We start from the raw sequence: 11,858 nt of genomic DNA, 5'->3' as shown, positions 1-11,858 counted from the left end.
CTCAGATATCACTCGACAGCAGCGTTGGCCCGTTCTGCTGCCCCATTGGTACTGGGATGGTACGCGGAACTGAGACCTTGGGCAGTATCAATGAATCGAAGAAACTGATGCCAGAATTGAGCCATAAATTGCATGCCACGGTCCAAAATAATTCGACGAGGTGCCCCATGCAAACGATAAATATGTGTTAGGAACATTTTGGCCAATCTTCTTGCTGACGGCAATCCCTTACAGGGAATAAAATGGGCTTGTTTTGAAAACAAGTCAACCACTGTCCATATAACGGTATAACCTCGTACCTCCGGTAAGTCAACTATAAAATCTATTCCAATGTCCTGCCATGGCTGATTTGGGTCAGATACTGGTTGCAACAACCCCATTGTTTTTTGGGGAACTGTCTTCGATTGTGCACAAACATGGCAGTCCTTCACATATGTTTCGATGCCGCGTCTCATTCCAGGCCACCAAAACTGACGCCTGGCCAGGTGTAATGTCTTCAGGAAACCGAAATGGCCGGCTAATTTAGAATCATGACAACGGTGATATACTCGATCTCGTAACCCCTGGGGAACATATAGTCTATGGCCATACCATGCTAAACCATCCCATTGTGAGTAACAGAATTATTCAACAACCAGGTATCTTGTAACAGAGCTGCTTTTACCTCATCCTCAAACGATGTTGTTTTCGCACAAGAGCCTATGTGCAGATCTCCGACGCTATAAGGGGGCATAATGGCTTGGACCACCTCCTCCCTCTTACTGTCATATTGCGGTAAGCGAGATAGGGCATCTGCTAGGAAGTTTCTTCCCCTGGAACGACCTTAAGTTGGAATCGGAAACATTGGAAACATTGTGCCCAACGCACGTGTTTAGGAGATAAATGCCTAGGTGTTTGTAGAACTGCTAGATTCTGCTGGTCTGTCCATACTTCAAAAGGATGTTTTGCTCCCTCCAACAAATGGCGCCAGGTGGATAAGGCCCATTTTACGGCAAAAGCCTCCTTTTCCCACACGGCCCACCTTCTCTCTGTATCTGTTAGTTTCTTGGAAGTGTAGGCACATGGTTGTAAATTGCCCTGGTCGTTTCGTTGAAGTAAGACTGCTCCCACCACCGTCGCTAGCGTCGGCCTGTACTACGAACGGGCGTTCCAGGTCAGCAAGTAATAGTACAGGTTCTTGTGTGAACAACACTTTCAAAGATTCAAATGCCCGTTGACACTCAGTTGTCCAGTCTAAAGATTGTCTGGGCCGGGGCTTTGCTGCAGAATTTCTGGTACATAATAATTGGGTTAAAGGCAATGCCACAGTAGCAAAGGAGGGGATAAATTGCCTATAGAAATTAGCAAATCCCAAGAACCTTTGTAATTGGCGATGGGTTCTTGGAGCTGCCATTCCAAAACACTCCGTACCTTACCCGGATCCATTTCCACACCTGCTGCGGAAATCCGAAACCCCAGATAATCGATGCGCTCCTTGTGAAATTCACATTTAGATAATTTACAATATAACTGAGCGTCCAGCAGTTTCGTTAATACGCTACGTACTAACTTAATATGTTCCTCCAAGGTTTGTGAGTAAATAAGTATATCATCTAGATATACTAATACGCCATGATACAGATGTTCATGCAGAACTTCATTGATGAGCTGCATGAAGACAGCTGGAGCTCCTTGTAAACCAAAAGGCATCAACTTAAATTGGTAACTGCCTAGCGGGCAATTAAACGTCGTCTTCCACTCATCCCCCTTCTTGGCCCTCACTCTATAATACGCTTCACGGAGGTCCAACTTCGTGAAGATCTTCCCGTCAGCCAAATGAGTAAGAAGATCTTTCATAAGCGGTAAGGGGTACACCTGTTCTATGCATACTGCGTTGAGGCCCCGGAAGTCCACACATAAACGCAGTCCCCCATCCTTCTTCTCCTGGAATAATACCGGTGCCGCTATCCGGGACGGTGCTGGCTCTATGAAACCCCTAGCTAGATTTTTGTCTATATATTTTCTCAACTCTTGCAACTCCCGGGGTGTCATTGGATACATTCTAGATTTCGGTAATTTGGCCCCCGGGGCAATTTCTATCGCACAATCCATTGAGCGATGAGGTGGTAAGCTGTCGCACTCTTGTTCACTAAATACAGCTGCGAGGGCACTATACACAGCTGGAAATTTGTAGTCACTCTCTGCCTGATTCCCTCCACTGTCTTCTCCACACTTTGCCCCTGAGGGTGGGATGATTGGGGGCCCACCACAATCCGTAAATGATGGTATCCATCAGCCCACCACATAGTCGGGGTCCATTTGTCTAGCCATGCCAAACCGAGGATTACTGCCTCAGACATAGCCGCGACCACTAGGAATCGGATGGTCTCCCAGTGGGTACCCATCTCCATCCTTACCGGTTCTGTAACCAGAGTGGCCGGAACCCCACCCAACAGGGACCCGTCTACCTGCTCGAACCGAATGGGAGACACTAACCGAGTTACTCTAATGCGCATCCGCCGTGCCACCTCTCTGTTGATCAAACAACGGGTGATCCTGTATCAATCAGAGCTTGATATTGACCTGAACACCCAGTAACTGGACTTGTTAATGTTATCGGGACTGTAAAAGGAGCTATGGGCTCACACTCACCATGGGGTCTTCCACCGGGCCTCCGTCATCATACTCCTCCAGTTCCGGTGTAGCATCCCCTGTGGCTTGTTGGGAAGGTGTCTGTCCTATTTGGTGAGCGACCCGTGATCTTTCCGTCACTTTTTTCGGAGTAATTCCGGGCTTTCCGATGGCCGTTGGTGTGCTAGGTGGCACAGGAACTGTACACTCAGCTGCTCGATGACCCGGCCAGTTGCACCGAAAGCACCGAAATATGGCCTTAGGATGCACATTAGTTGATGGTGTTTGTCTACTGACCTCTCTCGGTCGCTCCTGGTTCCGACGGGATTGTGGTTGTTCATCATATGTTTCAGGAAATTCCCTCAAACCAGCATCTAATTCCACTGCCGCCCTGAACCATTCTGGAAGACGACCTACAATCCCCCGCACGACACATGCACGGCGTAATTCACTATCTAGCCCGGCCCGGAAGTGGTGGACTAATAGACGATCCAGCCATGATCTGAGTCTTCCTGCTATTTTCTGAAATTCATGTATATACAGGAGCACTGGTCTGCCCCGCTGGCGTAACCCCAACAGCTGTGCCTTTGCCCTTTGTATCCGACCAGGATCTTCAAACCTGGTCTTTAGGGCATCTAGAAATAAGCCTATATCAGCCAGTTCTTTGGCGTGATCACTATATAAATCAGCAGCCCAGGCCGCTGCTTCTCCCTGCAAGCTAGTTGTAACAGCGACTACCATTGCCCAATTAGATGGATACAAAGTGGTGAATTGATCCAAATGCCTGAGAACATGACTCAAAAACACAGCCAGGCGATGTGGGTTACTGTCAAAGGTAAGTGATATAGGAGGTGGATTCCACAGTACAGCCTGGGGCCAAGGAGCTGGCACCTGACCTCCATACGGAGTGCTATCTGGAAGCATCGAAGGACGGCCTCCGGAACCTGATATTCCCGCCCCTTGCCTGACCGGGGCCATAGCCGGAGGCCCACCCCTCCGTACTTCCTGCCTATACTGGGGCCACTCGGTTGCACCACGTCCTGCCATAGGGTCCTGCAGGGAAGGATGGCTACTCGTTGTTACTTTGAGTTTTGGACTCGCCAATTGGAAGTGGGAGGACTCAGATGGTAACCTCAACCCTGAAGCAGCTCTAGACTGGGAGGGAGGAAGAGGAATGAGATAACCCTGTTCCCCAAACTGGTCCCTTAAGACCTCCAAAGTGCATTGTCCTGGAGCCATTGAGTAGCTCCACTCCTCATCTTCGTCTCCAGTCACACGCCTCTCTCTCCATCCACTCAGGCCAGGTCCAATCCCTTGTTGTCCAGTTCCCTCGGGGTTCCATAGCGCAGGACTCAACCACCATTCTCCATACGAGGCTGTAGTCCCCTGGTGTTTCACCCCAGCTTCCGTAACCTCTGGGACCTGTGGTTTCTCCTTTGGATGGATAATCTGCTGAGCCTCCCCAGTATCCACCACTGCTGGGGTCTCCAACTGGTTGATTGGTTCTGACGGTCCCTCCAGGGGTACCACTCCCTGTGTCCCCTCCGCCATAACGCTCGGTAGTTCGTTGGCTTTGGGAAGAGTTCTAACTTACAGTTAGTACGTCCTGGTTGAACTTCAAAAAAGCCAGGAAACAGGAACGTTCAACAACCACCAAGTTTAATACATTGTGTGGAAATAAAGTTAGCACTGGGAGTAACCTCCTCCCAGTGCCTTAAATACAGCAAACTACCGCGCCCTGATCACCCCCCCAATTACCACCCGTGATTACACTCCACCCTCACCTCGCCCAGTCCCCAGTGATAAACCACACCCCACCAATAAACTAATTAACTAATTAACAACACTCCGCTCTACTGCCCCAGTCCACGCCCCACAGGTAGTGACAGCCCTTAGTCCGTTATCCCCTGTCCCAGCGTCCCTCCATGGCAGACCCAGCGAGACAGAAACAACGTTGCTGAAGCAGCCTCAATCTCTTTTCGGGTCTCTTCGCTCCGTGCCGCTAATCGCCAATCATTTGGGCGTTCCAAATGATGTCAGGCAGTCACGTGGGGCCCTATCGGCAACGGGTTCTCAACATACGGTGTGAACATCAGACCTTGCTGAGACACTCCAGAAGCTGTCTATCTATGCACGGTGGAAGACATGAGGATTCTACAGCTCATAATATCTATTAGTTATTTAATATGGGAATATAAAATGTTGCCCTCTAAAGATCCTGAATTGGAGATAGAATGATGGAAGTTTAAGTAGGAAAATTTCCAGAGGGGGGAATAATGTGGAATAATGAACAATCATTAGAATAATAATGTGTCTGCATAATTACTGGAATAGTGTTGTGTTTGTACTATATGACTAACCTAATGCGCATTGCACTTGGATACAATGTATGTAGCAAACTCTCCATTGTATACCCGTGAGAAACGAACCTAATGTATTACAATGTGTATTTCAATGTGTATTCCTTTGTTCCTGAGAAAAGGAAAGTATAAAACTGAAGTCTGAACCCACCCTCGGGGTTCAGAATTGCTTGTTGCTATTGCTTCTGAACCTGTGCAATAAATCTCTCTGCTAAAACCCTCTGGAATTTGTAAGAGTCCTTTTGTTTTCCACAAGAGCCTGATACTGGTCCACGGACCGGAGGTTGGAGACCCCTGCTCTAAAGAATTGCAGATGAATCATAGGTTTTGTACCCCATCAGCTCTAAGCACATTTGTGCAATCAAATCAGAAACATTATACTGTCTATTTGTTAGGGCTTGGATCAGGGCCTCTAGGAAACAGGAGGGGTGTAGGCTATATTAGGAAATCATAAAAAAATGCAAAAGATAACAACAAAGTATTTTCGTATTATTGCAAAGAAAAAGAGTTGGCTTGACTCAAGGGAAACTTGATTTCCCCCCCCCTTTAGAATGGAATAATTACTATTATTACACACACATCCCAGTTAACCTGTCCTATACCTAAATGATAATTAGGAATAGGAAGGTGTCATAGTTTAATCAAGCAATGCATACAGAGATATTGTTGTGACTGTAAAGTTATTGATCATGTGATAGAATAATCCTCCAAAATGAGAAACCATGTTTGTGCCTGAGAAAATAAAGTAGGAAAGTATCAAGTTAACATGAATGAATTATGACAGGCATCCTTTTATTTCTTTTTTGCAAAGGTATATCCACACAATCAACTTATCACTGTTTAATCGAACCACAGACTATTAAATGAACATTTTTTTCTGAATTTACACTTTGTAGTGAATTGTAAGGCTCAGTTCACACAACTGAAAAACCTGTACCTCAAAAACTAAGCAAGATTAAAACTAAGAAAGCTTAGTGTGGTATATGAACACAATCAATATTTGACTTGGCATAGCCAGGAAACCAGGTTTTATAGCTTGAGTAGTCTAACAACTACAGTACAGCATCACATTTTAATACTTCCTTCGTCTCCTGTTCTTGAAATTGGCTGAAATTGTCTGGGGAAAAGAAGGCTGAGTCATTGAAATCACCGCTGTTGAACATGAGTTGGGATGGCGGTAGCTCTAGTGGTTAGAACATTGAGTCAGATGACTATTGAGAGGTCAACAGCTTAAGCCAGAGGTCCCCAACCTTTTGGGCACCAGGGACTGGTTCCATGGAGAGAGGTTTTCCCACGGACTGGAAAGCGCATGGTTTTGTGTGCTGCCTGCATCCCATGGATGGGGCTTGGCTTGTTTGTGTGGACTAGTTGCTGGCATGCTGCGGCCTGGTATTGGTCCATTGGACTGGGGGTTAAGTAGTTTGAAACCTGAGAGGGCGAGAGGCGTGATGGAATGGGCTCCTGTCAATTTGTCCCAGTTCCTGCCAACCTAGCAGTTCGAAAGCAGGCAAATGCAAGTAGATAGGTGCTTCCAATACGAACATATTAGTAACATAGGTTAAGTGATAGAACACTAAGCTCTTCAAGCATATATACAAAGGGGAAAAAATTAGAACTTTCTTCATTCTTTATTACTCATTCATTTCTTCTGTCTTGTGTCCTGATCCTGTAGGAGATAGGTTTCTTGGTTTTCCATGATTCTGTTAACAATTCAGACAATCCATTTTCCTTTAATTGAAATGACATTGTTGAATCAGAAGAATGCATCTTATTAATTCTACTTCCCCCTTATTTAAAAGATTCCTGACTACTAGATAATATCACTTTATCACAAGAAGCTGTAATTACTTGTTTTTCTCCATATGTAAATTTATCCATTCTTTAGGGCTTAACTGCCACCTAATAAACCCATTGTAGCAAGTACCACGCATTTTCAGAGTTATTATGACTGATAGGCTTTTGCTCCTACTCTAATTGGACTATAGTAACTTATGTGTTGGTTATCAATACAGATCATTTCAAATGGCTCTTCAATCATTAATCACTTGCATCATTAAGTAGATAATTGCAAACAATTTTGTATTGTTTTCCTATCTCTGCCAAACAGTCCTCACACCCATCTCTCAACAGAGAGCAATGATGGACATTATTTCATGTATCAGTAGCAGAACAGAAGCCTGAAGATTTACAGCTAGTTTTTTTTCAGCCATGTGCATATGTCTCTCCATATGTTCACTATTCTGTGATTATGAACGTTGGACCGAAGTGTGGAGATTGACAAATGGAATTTCAGCAATTTTTTTCCACTTAATAAATCTGCTTTTCTATTAATATACTGCTGCTCTTTGGAATTTATGTGCGAAATACCTCAACAATGCTCCCTCTGTATTAGACTGTCCTGAAGCAGCAGTTAAGGTAAGATGGACCTCTGCTCTTTCAAATTTACAACTTCAGTTCAGGCACTGATTCATCTTCCCAATACTTATTTATTTTTGCCTTTTCAACTATCTTTTCAATGTTTTTAAAAGAAACATTAGCCAGGCTTATGCTTTCCAATAAGCTGTGTTTTAATCATGGCTTACTTAGCTAGTCATAGTTCACAAATAATTATAAGACATAACCATGGTTCAGAAGCCACAATGGTAGGATTCATGATTTAGCTAAGCCATCAATTACTTTAACCAGGACTTATAAAATAAATTACAATGAATTTGTTCTCACATCACAAGCCAAATCCAAATGAATTGCATTATGGATTAATATGACATGTGGATCCTGCCATGGAATGCGTGGGACTTTTCTGAAGGCAACAATTCCATGCACTTTTCTGGAAATCATCCCATTGAATACAAATCTGTATTTCTTCATATACTGATTTATTTAGACGAAGCAACAAGCAACAAGAAGCTATCTCTACTTGATGATCTGGCAATCTGAGAATGCAGAAGCTAAGTGTCAATTTGTTATAAAATTCCTTGTGGAATTTGGAGAGTAGGGCTGTCCAACTTGGCAATGTTGTGCAGGATCTGAGGTGTTGCTTGATAAAGAAATACAGGAAACTAGAAGTTGCCTTTAAGCTTTTATTCAGCTGAACAAAGACGGGATCCTCTAAAACAGTGGTTCTCAACCTTTTTAATGCCGCGACCCCCAACCAATCGTAAGTCGAGGACTACTCAAGTGATTGTAAGTTGAGGACCACTCAACTGGTGCAGCACCGTTTGCAGAATGGGACTTTTGGCGGGCTCAGCAGGGCAGAGACAGCCTGGACAATTCCTATTGGCTTTTGAAAGCCAATAGAATTAGACTCTATTCAAGAGAGTCTATTCCATTAGCTTTCAAAAGCCAATAGAATAAAAGGGAGTAGCACACCTAAGGAAAAGGGGAAAAAAATGGTGGACAGCGTTGTTTGGCGACCCCCGTGAAATGGTCGTTCGACCCCAAATGGGGTCCCGACCCACAGGTTGAGAACCACTGCTCTAAAAGAAGCTCCAAATGATAGAAAATCCCAATTTTTATACTTTTCGATTACATAAGCAATCCACCCAGCAAAACTGACACACATAAGATAAAGACTTCACTCAGAAAGGCTGCCACACTGTAGATAAGAAGGGAGAAAGCAGAAGTAGCTAAAAATGTTCTCTTTTGGGTGTTTCCCTAAAGACACCTTATGTTCCCGAGTGGGCTGGGACATTGGGTGTTTTCCTTGCTGTCCTTTCATGACCCTGCATCCATGACTCTGCAAGGGCCCAAAGACAGCAGCACATATTCACAATTCATACTTCCTATGCTGTCTCCTAATTCTGGGTCAACAGCAACTTTAAGACTTGTGGACTTCAGCTCCGAAAATTCCCTAGCCAGCATGGGCCTCAGCAAGTATAGGACAATGGAAGTTATAGCCCAAAAGCATCAGAGTACCTGACTATAGAGTAATTTAGCAATTGATAGGACTGTAAACCTTGTATTTCCAAATTGAAGATCCAAGATTTATTTCTTGCATGTGCAGTTAAGAGATGATAACAGTTGATGAGAAAGCTCCCATGTCATTGTTTTTACTATTTTCCCAAATATTTTTTTAAAAAGCACAAACTTTTTATGCAGTCTTTTATTTTCTCTTTTCTGTTATGAATAAATGATAAAATTGGTCTGAGCAATAGCTGTATACTTTTGGTTCTGGCATGGAATGTTCCTTTTTATGGAAAAATGTGATTTCATAATTTCATTTTGACTCATACATGTGCTGGCATCCTGTATTATGAATGCCTCATTGTAATGGCAATCTTTCAGTGATGTCATTTGGAAAGGATGTTTCTGCACTCATAATTCAAAAAAAGGTTGGTACCAGTCCCATTAAAATAACAGAGGAAATAGCCTAATATACAAAAATGTTCCTCTTTAGCTTTTTAGAATTATTTATACAAGAGGACTCTTATTCTCTCAATTAAAACATGTAATAACAATGTGTAAAGTTAGCACTGTGGGGGAAGAGTGACTATCAAGCTTTAAAAGAAACGAGACAACCAGCAACCCACTGCACCATTATTTGAAGAGATGTTTCCTTACCTAAACAGAGAAGCAGAATGATCACAGGGGAGCAAAAAAAATCAATGGAAGCAGGAGCAACTTCTGAGGCCCTTTCGCCTTCCCCACTGAGTATCCTTGTGAGAAGTTGGCAGTGAATATTATGAATCTTCCTCCCGCCTCTTCCCTTCCCAGCAGCAGCGCAGTAATGCTGAACCAGCAAAAAAAAAAAAAAAAAAATCCCCAAATTTCATTTCCCTGGGAGTAAATGGGTCCTGGTATTCTGTAAGTTAGCCCATTTTAGCTATTTCTATTGATAACATTTTGCCCTATGATGCGGTATTTGCCCAATTGAAGCTTACAAAGTATCAAACAGACAGAAGAGTTTAAGAAATATAGAGATATGTGGGAGAACAACTTATGATTCTCATACATTTTGCCCAGTGTTGAATTATCTCTAACTGGAAGCTAAGTGGAAACAGGCAGGCTCCATTTCACATGGAAAAGAAGGGCCCTGTGTTGTTTGCCAGACTTAACAATCGGGTGACTTAGAGTAAAGTTATTGCCATCTTTCTAGCTGTCTTGAATTAATGCTAGGAGAAGTAATAAAGGAAATGTGAAAATGTTGTGGAACACAGAATTATTGCACAAACTAGACTTGTAGACGCGCGCGCGCACGCACACACACACATATATATCTGCATAACTTTATTAAAAATGTATAGGGTTCATATCAGAGCATAGATTTCCAATCTTTGGCACTCAAACCATATTTAAATGAATGTGGAATTCTTCAGATCTATGCTTACCTTTCGAACTTGACAGCATTCTTCCCTCAGTCCCCCTGGAATGGTTGGTTGTAAAAATGTTGGTGAATTTCCCTGGATATGATAGTTAATGACATGTAGTAAAGTTGAACATGCTGGAATGTAAATCTTCAATCAAAAGCTTTCCCACAGAGTAGCTGCGATCCTACTGGCTTGTGGGTAAATATGCACTCAAATTCCTTCACCAGTAGTCCTAGCATGCTGACAGGAGGGTAAGCTTACATCCAGAAGCCTAAGCAGTATGGATGGACAAGGTGAAAGCCTATCATCTGTGTATATGGATACATCATAAAATGGGAAGGTTTAAATCCTGAATCCTGCGCATGTCTATATGTGCATGTAAATTTCAGGTGTTGTACAAGCCTTGCTTTCAGAATAAATTAAAATGCTGAAGCTGAGCTCAAGAATCAAAAGACGGACGTTGTCAGAAGCTATCCCTGCAGAAAACAGAACACCTCTGTGGGCTGCAGTAGTTTCTCCATGGTACAGCCTCAAAAATATTGAAGACAAAACTTTCCTTCAATAGAGATTACGTCAAGATAGAACTGAAGAACGAGTTAAGCATTAATAAATTGGCCAGCAGATGGAGCATTTTGCCTAAAAGGGCTTAAGTTTCTTCATACCTTATTTGGTAGATGTTACAGCCAAGATCAATCAACTAATGGGACAAATCAAGAAGAATGTTTATGAAAATGGAGGAAACAAAACTGTACAACTGATTTTGTGATATGATTTGGAAAACCATTAATGCTCAGTAAGAAAATGCTGGAGAGGCAGTGTGGTGTTAGACTAAGAAGGAAAGAGCAAACTTCTACTCCAGCCTCGGTCACAGAAGATCCTTGGGTGACTTTATGTCACTCTCTCCCAGCCCTTCATAACTCACAGGGTTATTGTTTGAAAAACAGGAAAGTACCCTGTGCTCTATTTTGAGCTCCTGAATAAAGGATGTAAATCAGATAACAAAATAGTAATCTGTGAATCAGAGCAATAAATGTTTGAATGTTCTTCATATAATCATGTACTTAAACTGTACACTGCTACAATGAATTGCAGTATTTTATATTTTAGCCTTAAAAGCTGCCTTGAAATGTCCATAAAATGAACAGGTGTTGAGCTTAATTAACAATGACTTCACTTTTAGGTACTAATCATTTTTCATAAATTCTACACTAAGTCCAGTGGCTATAAACTATAGCCACTTCTATTAGCTTCACTGGTTATCTCATATAATCATATTTACAAATCCATCTTTTTGCATCACTAAATTAAAGTGTGTTTTGTCTAATGGTTCATTTGCCAATTCTTTAAGTTGTTCTGTTTCTCCTTTGTTTTTAGATTTAAGCCTCAACATCTGCATTTCAAAAATAATAGAATTCCATCTCTGGAAAAAATCACCAACTTATTAAATGCATTATAAAAAAAAAGGATAGGAAGACTTATCAAATAATCACACATAACTTCCTGACTCTGTAGTAGGAAGTTCTGAAAAGCTCGTGTGGCTTTCTGTATTCAGACCTAAATATTCAACATCAGAAAAAATAAA

This window comes from Crotalus tigris, unplaced genomic scaffold, assembly GCF_016545835.1.
Source record: "Crotalus tigris isolate CLP2741 ecotype Arizona unplaced genomic scaffold, ASM1654583v1 scf7180000017663.5292952, whole genome shotgun sequence".
Lineage (NCBI taxonomy): Eukaryota > Metazoa > Chordata > Lepidosauria > Squamata > Viperidae > Crotalus > Crotalus tigris.
Note: the sequence above shows the minus strand (reverse complement) of the source record.